Source organism: Lissotriton helveticus, chromosome 7 (genome assembly GCF_964261635.1).
Source record: "Lissotriton helveticus chromosome 7, aLisHel1.1, whole genome shotgun sequence".
Lineage (NCBI taxonomy): Eukaryota > Metazoa > Chordata > Amphibia > Caudata > Salamandridae > Lissotriton > Lissotriton helveticus.
In genome coordinates, this window is record NC_136068.1 from 1,914,547,765 (window position 1) to 1,914,562,128 (window position 14,364).

A 14,364-nucleotide genomic window follows, 5' to 3' on the forward strand; every position below is an offset into this window, starting at 1 on the left:
GTTTTTCTGTTTTTTGGGGGTGTACTGTTGATGTGGACTGGCCATGTGGGTGGTGGTGGTGGCCATCTTGAGTGCTGGCTGGTACAGGCAACATGTGCTTGGGGTGTAAGGGGGCCATTTTGAGGAGAGGCAGTGTCTGAGGCCTGCACTTATTTTGCCTACTTTTCATCCCTTATGCCCAGGGGTAGTGAGTGTTGCATGGGCCTAGTGTTTCTGAGGGGTGTCTTCTTGAATTTAAACACCATTGAGGCCATGGATGGGCTGGGATTGTGCAGATTTTATTGTTTTTTGTCGTTTTTTTGGGCCTGCTGGTGTGGCCCTTTGCCCAGGGGTGGTGAGTGTTGCATGGGCCTAGTCTTTCTGTGGGGTGTCTTCTTGAATTTAAACACCATTGAGGCCATGGATGGGCTGGGATTGTGCAGATTTTATTGTTTTTTGTCGTTTTTGGGGGGCTGCTGGTGTGGCCTTTTCCTTGCCCAGGGGTGGTGCTGGTGCATGGACTGAGTGTGCCTGTGGTGTGGTCTCACTCTCTTTGATGTAAACATCATGGATGGCATTGGATTGTGGTGATTTCTGGCTGTTTTCTGTTTTTTGGGGGTGTACTGTTGATGTGGACTGGCCATGTGGGTGGTGGTGGTGGCCATCTTGAGTGCTGGCTGGTACAGGCAACATGTGCTTGGGGTGTAAGGGGGCCATTTTGAGGAGAGGCAGTGTCTGAGGCCTGCACTTATTTTGCCTACTTTTCATCCCTTATGCCCAGGGGTAGTGAGTGTTGCATACTTGCATGTCCCTAGTCTTTCTGTGGGGTGTCTTCAATGTAAACATCATGGATGGCATGGGATTGTGCTCATTTTTCTGTGTTTTGTCGATTTTTTGGGGTGTATAACTGAACTGATGTTCCTCTGTCTTCCATTGCTTTTAGGTGCACAAGAAGACTCAATAGAACCACCAGTGCCAGGAAGAAGTCCTGCAGCGGTGTGTGCAGCATAACGTCACGCAACGTCACGTCTGGACACAGAACCCTCTGCAACTCGTGCAACTGCTGCCTGCTGACCTGCTCTGAAGAAGATGGCCCCAAAAAAAGTAACCCGTAGCTCCTCTAGCAAGAAAGGTGCCAGTAAGGAGCAGAAGAAGCAAGTTACCAAGGACACTGGTGTGCCGCCCGCCCCTTTTTTTGGGAGTAAAAAAAAAAGTATGCCTGCAGCAGCTGCAGCGGGATCTGCTGGGGACCAAGCTGGCAGCAGCACCCCCGCTCCATTGGGCTCAGTGCCACCACCACCACCACGCCAACTTAAGTCCAAGCCCTTGAGTGCTGCAGAGGCAGCCAGTATACTTCTTCAATCACCATCGACCAGTGATGTTGGCTCATCGCAAGAAAGCAGCAGCAATGTCCCTCAATCAACACAGGTTGTTGTAGCTCATCTGACGAGTGTTGAACAACCACAGCCGCAACAACAATCACATGTGCAAGTACAAGCCCAAGTACATGTGGAAGGAGAGGCAGCGCAAGGAGATGCGCAAGCAGAGGTGCATGGAGGGTCACAACAAGTGCCCACAATAGTTGTTCCTCCCGAAGTTGGGGCACATCAGGAAATCGACAATCAAGGCGAGGTATCATTTGAGGAAGCCACTCCTCCTGATGATCCTTCATTGTCTTCCACACCCCTAGCAAGGAAGAGATCAAGGGTGGTGTCTACATCCTCTTCAAGCACACCTCCTTCTGATGATACGGATCAAACTTGGGAACAAACAAAGGTAGTTAAGCGTAAAAGGAAGCTCGTCCAAAGTCTCAGAGTTATGGAGTGTGATGAGTCTCAACAAGAAGTGGCGGATACTGCTGCTGATGAAGACTCTGCCAACGACGACCCAGTCATCATAAAGGTCACTGCAGCCCCAGCGGGCATGCAGCAAACAGACATTTTGACCCTAGCCCGAAGAGCTGCTGAGCGTGATGATGATGTTGTCGATGAGGAGGCAGTGGAAACACCACAATCATTGGAGTTAAGTAGTACACCAACTCGTCCCGCTTCCATATTTCTTTCTGGCAAGAAGAGACCTCCGTCAACCTCGACCTTAATTAGTGGCGGTGAAAGTGCAAAACGTACAAAAGTTGGGCAATCCACATCCTCCACTTCATCTGGCATTAGCTTCATGACCACCACCACCAGTATCGCCGCCTCCTCCATGTCCCACAGACACTTCAAGTCCCCAGTTTGGGACTTCTTTACTGTTTGTCCAAAAAATCCAAAGTTTGCCATTTGTACCATTTGTAAGCAAGCAGTTAGTCGTGGTAAGCCAGGTACCAACTATGGTACCGGAGGCCAGAGAGGTCATCTTAGGAGACAGCACACTGTCAAATGGTTTGCGCACCTAGATGCGATCAAGAAAGGCCAAATTCAAGGAAACGTTGATGTTTCATCTGATGATGACGAGCAGGAAGAAGACGTGTCAAACACTTCCCTTACACCCAGTACCCCTGTCAGCAGCACACCCAATGTGAGGCACACTAAGAGTGTTGGAGCGAGTGAGACACCAACGCACAAAAGTTCACCAGCGAGCAAAATTGGGTCAACGAAGTCATTATCAGCCCGTAAATGCTTGGTCCAGGGCAACATTAGAACAATGCTTACTTCAGACGTGCCATATGAACGCAACCACCCACTGGCGCGTCTGTATAACACTAAGCTGGCTAAAATGCTAGCTGTGGACCTTCTACCTTTTTCTTTTGTAGAAGCGGTAGGTTTTCTTGAATTAGTGGCAACGCTCTGCCCTAAATGGAAAGTTCCGAGCCGGTTCTATTTTGCCAGAGTTGCGGTTCCAGCACTACATGAAGATGTGCTGCAGGCGATTGGGGCAGCTTTGCAGAAGAGTGCTGTTCACACAATACATCTGACAACAGACATGTGGACCAGTGGCCCAGGCCATGATTACATGTGCATCACTGCACACTGGGTCTCTTTTTCAGGTGTTAAAGCAAAGCTAAACGCAGGTGTTGACCCGGACAAAGTTTTCAAAGCTGCTCGGAAACATGCAACACTAGCCATGTTTGGCTTGGAGAAAAGTCACACAGCAGAAAACCTTTTGCAAGAGTTTAACAAAAAGGTCTTGACAATGCTATCCCCCCTAAAACGCAAGATTGGTTATGTTTCCACGGATAATGGCTCCAATGTAGTTAAGGCCATGTCGGAGGGTGGCTATTTCAGAGTGCCATGTTTGGCGCACTGTATCAACCTGGTAGTTCAAAAATTCTTGAGTGATAGAGACAGTGCAGCGTTCGCGGTAATGGCCACCTGCCGCAAAATGTCCAACCATTTCAGCCATTCTTTTAAGGCCCGGAAGCATCTGCGGAGACTGCTACTTCAACGTAGAATGCCAGTGAAAGCACTCATCCAGGAGGTGGCAACACGTTGGAACTCAACCTTCTACATGCTTGAGCGTCTGTATGAGCAGTATACGGTACTCGATCACTATTTCTTCACAGAGGGTAAATCTCAGAAGGAGGACCTGCGGATGACTGCGGCGCAATGGGACATAGTTAAAAGCCTGACAGACATGCTTCGTCCTTTTGAGTTCTTCACGCGTGCAGTCAGCCAGGAGGACTGTAATTTGGGAAAAGCTATCCCATTGTTGTGCATGCTGGAGCACCAACTGATGGCGGTGTCTTCTGAGTTTGAAAAAGAAGATGAAGAAAAAAAAAAACATTTCATTTTGTCAGAGAAATTATTAGAGCGCCTACGTGGTGATGAACGTCTTCAAAAGATCAAGTCCGATCAGCATTACATTTGTGCTACTATTCTGGATCCACGCTACAAAAAGGCGCTGGCAGACGAAGCATTCTTTCCTTTTGATGATGCAGATGTTCAAAAGTACAAACATTGGTTAGCCTGGTCAGCCAAGAGGTTTGAAAAAGAACGGCAGGTTATTGAAGGAGAAGCCAGTACATCAGCATCAGCATCAGCAGGCCATCCCCAGTCACAAGAATCCACTTCTGCACCTGTGGCTGGGGCACAAGTGACCTCTCAGCCGTTAAAGACACCGGCAACTGGATCATCTGCACCACACACAATGACAACACTAACAGTGGCTGCGGAGGAGGATTGGCTAAGTTTGATGGGGTATGGTTCTCGAAAAAATGTCACAGCCACAGCAAAAAGTAAGCAAAGTGGAGGAACCGTTGATGACCTTGAGTCGATGGTGCAGGACTATATGAATGACTCAACAGTGGTCTTTCTTAATGAGGAGCCATTGCAGTATTGGCATGGCAAAAAACAATTGTGGCCACAGCTCTACAACCTGGCTATAAACTATTTGTCTTGCCCACTCGCAAGTGTGTCTTCTGAACGTGTTTTCAGTGCTGCTGGTGGCATTGTAACTCCCAAACGGAGCCGCCTCTCGCCCAAAAATGTGGAGCGGCTGACAATGATCAAGATGAATCAGGACCTCATACCACCTGATTACAAAGTACGAGAAAGCACGCCGCATGAAGACGAGGAGGACGGCAACGTAGATGAGGGGATTTTTTCTCTGTTCGGTGGCACTGACCTCATCCAGCCTGAATTCGCAGAGTATGATGACGAAATCTTGTTCTTATTCCCTGACACCGAGCACTGAAAATGAGACAATCAATCAAGAACTTTCTTTTTCGTCCTTATTCCCTTTTATTCCTGTGTGCTTTGTGTCTCTCTTTCTTTGTTTTGCACAGTTAATTTAATTCAAACTTTAATCACCTAATACCAAAAACAAGACCATCATCAGAACTGTCTTCACTTGTTTGCTTATTGCTTTGAAGGTGCCGCAGTCTACATTCCTCAGGTTCACAAGTTCCGAAGAACATGCTCCTCTATCCTCCTCCTCCAGACTGCGACTTCCCTCCAAGCAGAGTGCTGGATTACGCCCAATGAAGAAAGACTCAGCACTTGTGGGGGTGTTGTACTTCTTTGCGGGTGAGTTGACGGATTTGGGCCCATTGCTGTGAAGCTCTAATAATGGACAAAAGTGTTTTGGACCAAATATGAGGTGGAAATTTCTTGCCGTTTTTGCTGACTTGCTTGCCTTTGAGGTGCTCTTTGGCGGGGTTCCGGGGGTTTGTGGGTAATTTTTGGTGTCTGTCGAAGCACTGCTGCGACAGTCTAATCTTGATTGCATTTGCTTTTCAGGAAATCCGTGGTGGAAAACAGGAGTTATGATGATTGATGATGATGACCTAGCTGAACAGCGCCGCATTTGGACCGAAGGCCGAGAGATATTGTAAGTATGAGATTTAGCTTTTTCGCTGTTTGGGGGTGTTGTCGGTTGTTTTTTTGCGGGTGGTTTGGCGGGTCTTGTCTGGGGCATTCCTGGGAAGGTCTAATACCGGATAGAAGTGTTTTGGACAAAATCCATAAGGAACAGCCTTTTTTTTGCTATTTCTTCTGACATCTTGCTCAATGTAGCGTTTTGGGGGGCTTCCTGCTGTTCGTGGGTGGGTTGCGGCAGGGGTCTCTGTCGAAGCACTGCAGCGACAGTCTAATCTTGATTGCATTTGCTTTTCAGGAAATCCGTGGTGGAAAACAGGAGTTATGATGATTGATGATGATGATGACCTAGCTGAACAGTGCCGCATTTGGACCGAAGGCCGAGAGATATTGTAAGTATGAGATTTAGCTTTTTCGCTGTTTGGGGGTGTTGTCGGTTGTTTTTTTGCGGGTGGGTTGGCGGGTCTTGCCTGGGGCATTCCTGGGAAGGTCTAATACCGGATAGAAGTGTTTTGGACAAAATCCATAAGGAACAGTCTTTTTTATGCTATTTCTTCTGACATCTTGCTCAATGTAGCGTTTTGGGGGGCTTCCTGCTGTTCGTGGGTGGGTTGCGGCCGGGGTCTCTGTCGAAGCACTGCTGCGACAGTCTAATCTTGATTGCATTTGCTTTTCAGGAAATCCGTGGTGGAAAACAGGAGTTATGATGATTGATGATGATGATGACCTAGCTGAACAGCGCCGCATTTGGACCGAAGGCCGAGAGATATTGTAAGTATGAGATTTAGCTTTTTCGCTGTTTGGGGGTGTTGTCGGGTGGTTTTTTGCGGGTGGGTTGGCGCCGGCGGGTCTTGCCTGGGGCATTCCTGGGAAGGTCTAATAAAGGATAGAAGTGTTTTGGACAAAATCCATAAGGAACAGCCTTTTTTTTGCTATTTCTTCTGACATCTTGCTCAATGTAGCGTTTTGGGGGGCTTCCTGCTGTTCGTGGGTGGGTTGCGGCCGGGGTCTCTGTCGAAGCACTGCTGCGACAGTCTAATCTTGATTGCATTTGCTTTTCAGGAAATCCGTGGTGGAAAACAGGAGTTATGATGATTGATGATGATGATGACCTAGCTGAACAGCGCCGCATTTGGACCGAAGGCCGAGAGATATTGTAAGTATGAGATTTATTTTTTTTGCTGTTTGGGGGTGTTGTCGGGTGGTTTTTTGCGGGTGGGTTGGCGCCGGCGGGTCTTGCCTGGGGCATTCCTGGGAAGGTCTAATACCGGATAGAAGTGTTTTGGACAAAATCCATAAGGAACAGCCTTTTTTTCAAGGTCAAATTTTGTTCTAAAACACAGTAGTACACCTACCTTGAGGGGAAAGATCCGCTATAATATTTTGGCCATACTTATTGATCCTTAAAAAGGTGACTCAGACAGAGCACGCAATTTCTAAAATATTGTACTGTCTATTAGGGAAATCAAAGTGTGACTTTTTGCACCACACAGCGTACATACCTTTTATTTATTTATCAGTGGTATTGTAATAGCACTTCCTGTTTTCCGTTCAATAATTACAGGCCGGGTTTCAGTCAACATCCGCCAGGCAGGCAGTGGACAGGGTGTCTTCTGTCAGTGGTCACCACATTGATGGACGAAGCGTCAGCTGGAATGGAGGAGTGCCGCCAATAAGAGGAATTGTTTGCTGCATGCTTATTACTTACCAAATTCAACAGGACAACTCCAACAACATACGCAATACAGATACAGTATCCATTGTTGTCTTTTATTCTATGAGTGTGACTGCATGTGCTTACCTTTAGTTTGTAACCAAAGATTGTCTGTATCTTCAATTATTGTTTGTCCATGCTCTGCTTTTTTTTTCTTCTCTCAACAAAACCTACCCAAAAAGAAACCCCCATTCCCATCCATTTTACAAACCCTAACCCTCTTCCCCCGGGCTGTGTTGTTTTGCTTGATGTCTGACTAAAATGACATCAATAATTCCACACACTTGCTGGGGAGGATAAGGTCATAGCAGCAACAGGCTGGTGAAGGAATACGAGGATATCTTCTAGACTTACTCAGCTTCAGTACTATATCTTCTAGTAGTAGTAGCCAATGTCAAATAAATTCAACGCAAGTACTAGTTATACTTGCAAGCAAATACTTTACCATTTGTTAGGCTACATTATGGCACTGTTCTAGTGTACTGTCACCTGCTATTTTCTCGATCGTACCGTAACCGTTGTAATGCTACAGTAAGGAGGACAAACAAGGTTTCGTTTTCTTTTTTTCCATAGGCATGCAACTGCCACTGTGTCACACCACTAGTACCACCGCAATGAGGAAATGTCACCCGCCCAGGATTGACAACGTTAATCCCCATTTCACCTGGAGCCAGCCCTGGGCCTAGCCCTAATTTCTAACACAAATTACAGGTAAGATAAGCGTTTGGTGGGAGGTAGTATAATGGAGTATTATTTCGGAGTAGACAAGAGATTGACGGTTGTACTACTAAAGTCCTACGACTGTTCAGGAAAACAAAGTTACTGTTACACCCCCACCCCCCACCCACCAGACTGAAAAGCAGTAAAAAACAGGTATGGTCAGATAAAGTTGAAAAATATATTTATTTAGCCCTAACAAAATAATCTCCCTCACCCACCCTAACCCCAACGATTGTCTCTGAAACATCCCAAAACGATCCCAACTCCCAAATCCCACCCCCCAAAAGTCTATAAAAAAAGGGCAAGGGACACTCCACTACTGGAGGGTGCTGGTGCTGGTGCATGATGCGGCATGGGCATCATACTCCTTGCGGAGGGTGGCAAGCTCGGAGCGGAGGCCCTTAACCAAGTTCTTATACCTCAGGACCTCCTGCTCCAGGTTGGACATGCGGACTCGTAGGCGGCGTTGGCGTTCCTTGCAGCTCCTGTGGGGGGCAGCTGGTATTTCGGTTGCTTGGCGGTGGCGGTCGTCTTTCTTAGCCCGGCTCGGTCCCGCTGGCTTAGTCACGGAGGAGGATGCAGTGGTCACAGTCGAGGATGTTGCCCCGCTCGACTGCGTGTCCTCCTCCTCCTCCAGGGCCACCAGCCGCCGATATTCGGCGACTGTGGCCTCCAGCCTCCGTTGCCGGGCCAATCTAGCCTGCTCCCTCCTTGTTGTTGATTTGGAAGGAGCAACTATATGAAGAAAGAAAGACATAGTCTGTAACCAATGCTCCTTATTAATAACACAAAGTGATTGAGCCGAAAGTTGGGTCACAGAGTACAAGTAGCAAATTGAAAGCACAGTACATAACTATTGAGGACAGTATCTATGTAACCTCCCACTTCTGCATCCTTGCTCTAACAGTAGTGGTAGTTTAATGAACTAATTCTACGACCACTATGGACTTCCATTACAGTCGACTATGACAGTACACCAGTCTTATTCTTCTTCTTCTCTCTTGTTTAGGGAAATGGGTACGTTATCTTATGCAAGCCGGCAGAATGACATGGACACAGCACAGTGAACTTGCACCCGAGAAAAAAAGTTGCACACCATGATGAGTGAGACAGACTTGCGTTACTGTACCGGTCCAGTACATGCAGGTGGTGAAGCTATTACTTTTCTATTACGGGTGGCACTGAGAATACTCTGTTACAAGGGCTACTGCTTAATTAATTTACCTTTCACCCTACAGTGCAAATGAGTACTAGAAAAGGAAAATGAAGAAGCTAACTAATTTGATTATCTATCACTTCACATGGGACGTATTTAATGACAGATGAGATGACTTTAGGTGCTTTGCTTAATATTGAGTGAACAGTGATACACCCACACATGAATGACGTACTACAAGTAAACTAAAGTTATTAAGAGAGGTACGGAGTGTCCACCATAATAACCAGATATATGCTGTGAATGCAAACGCAATACAAAGTACTGCTACTATTCATGGTAGTATTGGACACATTTACAATTTCTTTTCCTTGCCTTCCCTGCACTGGAACGGACGTGCGGGTGCGGTGGTACATGCTCTTCAAGGTAACACTTACTTCACCTGGCGACCATCTACTCTCTCTAGATACACATGTGCTATCTAAGAGTCAGAGAATACCATGCTCCAGGCATCCATTCAGTCAAAGTATACGCACACATACAGTTTCTGTTTCACCCACCCAGGCTGCTGTCCTTCCACCCATCCTTGCTTCATCATTGACCCAGCCATGCACCATACCATATTCTTTCCTTCCCAGCCACCTCGGGGGCCAAGCAAACACATATCGTTCTTCTTTGCCAGCCATCATACAAGTTCGCGTCCCACTTACTTACACCCTTCTTTCGCTTTTCGTTCATCCCATCCATCACGTTCGTCTAAGAACTTATTGGGATTCTTCTCACCAAAAACTTCACAGCTAAGTCGAAGTACATTTCGAGGAGGCTACTACCTGGTTGATTTGTAATTGTAATACACCCGTGCAGAAAGCACACTATGCAGTCTTCAATCTCAATAAGTAAGGAATATATAGCTTACCTGTTTCCGCCACCACCGTTTGATCCCCCACAGGAACGTCCGCCAGCTCTTCTACCGCCGCCTCCTCCCCAGAGGCCTCCGAGTCCTGGTCCAACACAGCCACCTCCGCGCTGGCCCCGTCACCAGATGTTACACCTACAAAGTACATTTAAGAATGTTAGAATACACCACTCACTACTATATAATATTTGGTCTAGGAGAAATGTTAAAAAAACAGAATACAATGTAATAATTTGTGACTGTCTACTCCATAGTAAAAATGTCCCATTTTCCAGGGAAGGCTGTTGTCTTGCTGCACTTTTATGCACAACTGATGAATGCTTGCTTTTGATTTTTAACACGCACCACTTTTTCTCCTAACAGACAGAAGCTTGACTCCTGAGTCCTAAGAACACGACCAGGATCAAGTTCAAACCAGGTGAGAGTTCGGCTCGACCACAAGAAATGTGTCCAATTAATCGTCAGCACTAACCACTTTTCCGTTTACAGTTAAATAGTTTTATGACAAAGTAGATTTTAATAAATGTGTTTACTTTTAATAAAGCTTTTAAACTTAAATAGACTCTGTGGTTTTTGTTCCTCTAGACTAGAGTGGATGAGCTAAAGGTTTTGGAATTTTTGCAAGCATGAGTGCCTCTGACACTTCTTGACTGTGCTGTGACTCCGTACTACTCTCTTGTCCTGCGTACGATAATCTAGAGATCATTGGGGATCTATAATCGGTGACTTCGGGAGCTGAATGACTCTGCCACACTATCTAGTCAGTAAGGAGACAGTGCATAGAGGTATTGCTGAATATAATGGGAGTCCAATGGAATTGCCAAATGTCCAATCTTAGTTGGCTACACAGACAGACTAATAAGAATAGTCTAGTAATACCACAGGGAGTCATATTCGAGGCAGGATAAGAATTTATATCCAGTCTACAAGAAGATCAAAGACGATTTAGAAAAAATCGAATGAGGAACGCTAGGAAAAAATAGGTACTGTTTATTAAAATGTAAACTTACTGGGGCCAGCAAAGGAGCCCTCGCCTGCCCGATCCTGGCCTGCATCCTCAGCACCCTCCTCCTGTGTCCTCTTGCCCTTGGGGGGAGCTGATGTACAACATGAAAGAAAGAAAAACCAGAAAACATGGATGAGATTTTTCAACCAAATCAAACATTTCAAAAGAACAATAACAACATATTTTGGAAAAATAGCAAATAGATAGACAACTATTCCACGGGATCTATCTCATGTGGTATACTACGTTATTCGTATTGCCTGATTTGCGGAACGTTGACTTAGAAAGTTCCTATGTAACTCAATAAACAGACTACTAAAGAGGTTTGCCTAGGCCTGGCACTGCAGGCAGCAGTGCGCAACACGTGACAGACAAAGTCCATCCTGCTTGCAGATCAGTGAATACTCAAACTATCAATCCACCCGCCACCACCGCCACTATTTCATCTTATAGCCATGTGTCTAAAGGAAGGACTGGACTTCAGTCTGTTGGGGCTGATTTAGAAGTCCCTTGCGGAAGTTGCGGCTCATTTTCCTCCATTGTTGCGTGCCTTTTCTGACGCAGCGGCAGAACAAAAGACTCGCCATGGTGTTGGTGCGGCGTATATATTAAAAAAAAACCACATATGGGCATATGGGCGATGCATCACGTTGTAAAGCCCTGCGCCATCAGGGGGCGTTCCGGCGCAAGGGAGGGCGTACCTGCGCAGGAACGAATCCTAAAAGTGGCTGAGGGAAATCTACAAGATGTCAATCAGTCACTTTTAGGACAATGATGCATGACTCAAACCCTGCGCGCTTGAAGCCGACGTACGGCTTGATGCAGCATTGGGGAGATAGGGTACCCCAGAGCATTGCTGGAGCTGCGCCATCGTTGGCACGCAACTCCAGCAATGCGCTGCCTTTACGGCACAGATGCGTAAGGCTTCTGTGACGTTTTGGGCCAATGGGTGGTGGTGGCATGGCACACAATTACTGCCGCATCCCTGCTACTTTGCAGGGATGCGCCGGTAATTGAAAATATGACCCTTACTGTCTAGCATTACGCAGTTCTTTTCTTTACAGTACACTCATACATAATTTCTCAGGCCAATGAAATGCTTCTGAACACAACATACAAAACAAAGAAGCATAGTAGCAAGCAAGGCTACTGAGAAGGAGAGCAGTGCACCTGAAATGCATAGAAGATTTTGAAATATAATTTACCTCAATGTAATCGGCAGCATTATTGCTCTTGGTAAAGAACAAAGATTTGCAAATAACAGAGCAGGATAAAACAGAGTAGTAAATGTACTACTACTACTACTCACCAAGCCCGGGGACCTCTACGCCGAGCGCGTCCAGCAAGTCCCGCTCCCGGTCCATGACATCGGTCCAGCGGTGGGTGGCCTGGTTATATGTGCGCCGGACCCCAGAGATCTTGTACATGGCCCGGCACACCTTCTCCCACCGCTTGCGACGCTCCCGGATGCCATAGCCGGTCGCGATCTTGCCGCCTCCCAGGATCGTCTTGGGGAGGCGGCGCTGGACGTGGAAGATCAGTGCCGCCACTTCCTCCGCGCTGAAGATCTCCCTCGGGACCACTTGCTCCCCCCTTAAACGCCCGCACGGGAGCCGGGCACGGGGTGCGGGACCCTTCCCCTTCTCAGGGTGCTTCCCGGCTCCCTTTACCATGGTCTGGGCAGAAATAAACTTAAATGATAAAGAAGAAATAGAATAGTGAAGAAGAAAAGAAAAGAGTTTAAAAAAGTAGTTTAAAAGTAACTAAAAGCTGCAGAAAACACAAAAATATAGAGGTAGAAAAATAGAGGGATAGATAATAAGTAAAATTAGATCAAAAAAACTTCAAACAAGCAAAGGATGGCAGAGATTGAGAGAGGATAGAGAAAGCATGCCCAGAACCATAGCAATGAATGAGAAACAAGATGGCCGCGCCCGTTCACGACCGCGTGGGTAAGTTCGCGCGAGATTTTCCTTGCGAGTACGCGCGAAATTGTACTAGCGAGCAGCACACTTTGCGAGATTACACATAGCGGGCGGAAACGGAATTACGTCACGCCAACAAGATGGCCGCGCCCGTGTACGACCGATAGGGTAACTTGGCAAACGTATAGCTAGAAGCGCCTCGCGAACACGCGCAAGATCACGCGAACATACACGTCGCAAAAAAAACAATTTTGTATTCGCACGTATTCGCGGCTTCCGAAATCGATCTCGCACGGATTCGCGCCCCAAAAAAAGCGCGAAATTGCAGAAAAAACAATTTTAGCTAAACTGAAAGCAATGAGCAGGTGCAAAAGTTCAAACTTAACATTAGTAACATTCAAGGTAGTGCTTCCTGATGGGCCCCTCCAGAGTTTGCAACTATTCTATGACCCTGCTATGACCCAAACAGCAGGCTCATAGAATAGCTACAAGTAGACCATAAAGGTCCTGTGAAAAAAAAATTTCACTGCAACAAAAAGCAAATTACAGATAAGGAAGGAAGCAGGTGCCAGCCAGACTGGAACTTTCAAAATTACTGACACATTAATGAAACACAAATTAATTGATGGCAGTTGAAGAAGGGCAGGTGTGCTTGCTTTTTTCAACCACCATAATCTATAGTGATAAATAAACCTAATAGGTGCCAGTGAGGATGTACCAGAGGGTGGCATGGGTGTCCCAGAGGGTGGCAGTGGTGAAACAGAGGGTGTTGTGAACCTGTGATGATAAACCAGACGTAGAAACAACATAGTCGCGGCCGTTGCGAGCCGAAAAGTAAGTTCGCAATTGCGAACTTGTCCCAAAATCGGCGCCAACACGCGCCAACACAAAAAACGGAAAAATCCGCAAATCCGCTAGAGTTCGCGGATCTTCGCGGATTGCGAATCCGTAAATCCGCAAGTTCGCATACGCGAGATCCGCTAGATCCGCCCATACTTAATTGTACTGAATACAACATACACTCCACACAATGCCACTCAGTGCCACTTAATTATATGCTACATAATTACACTGCGCTCAACACAACAGACACTCCAAATACCACTCGGTGCCACATATTTACACACCACATAATTACACTCTACTGAATGCAACACACACTCCACACAATAGCACTCAGTGCCACATAATTATATGCTACATAATTACAATGAAACATACACTCCAAACAATACCTCTCAGTGGCAAATAGTTACACACCATATAATTAAACTGCACTCAATGCAACATACACTCCAAATACCACTCTGTATCACATAATTACATGCCGCATAATTACAATGCATTCAATGTAACATACATCTCCAAAAAACCACTCAGTGCCACATATTTACCCGTCACATAATTCCACTGCACTCAATTCAACATGTACTCCACATACCAGTCAGTGCCACATAGTTACACACCACATAATTACACTGCACTCAATGCAACTTACACTCCAAATACCAGTCAGAGCAACATATTTACACGCCACATAATTACACTGCACTCAATGCAATATACACTCCAAATACCACTCATTGCCACATAATTACATGCCATATAGTTACACGCCACATAATTACACTGCACTCAATGCAATATACACCCCAAATACCACTCAGTGCCACATAATTACATGCCACATAAT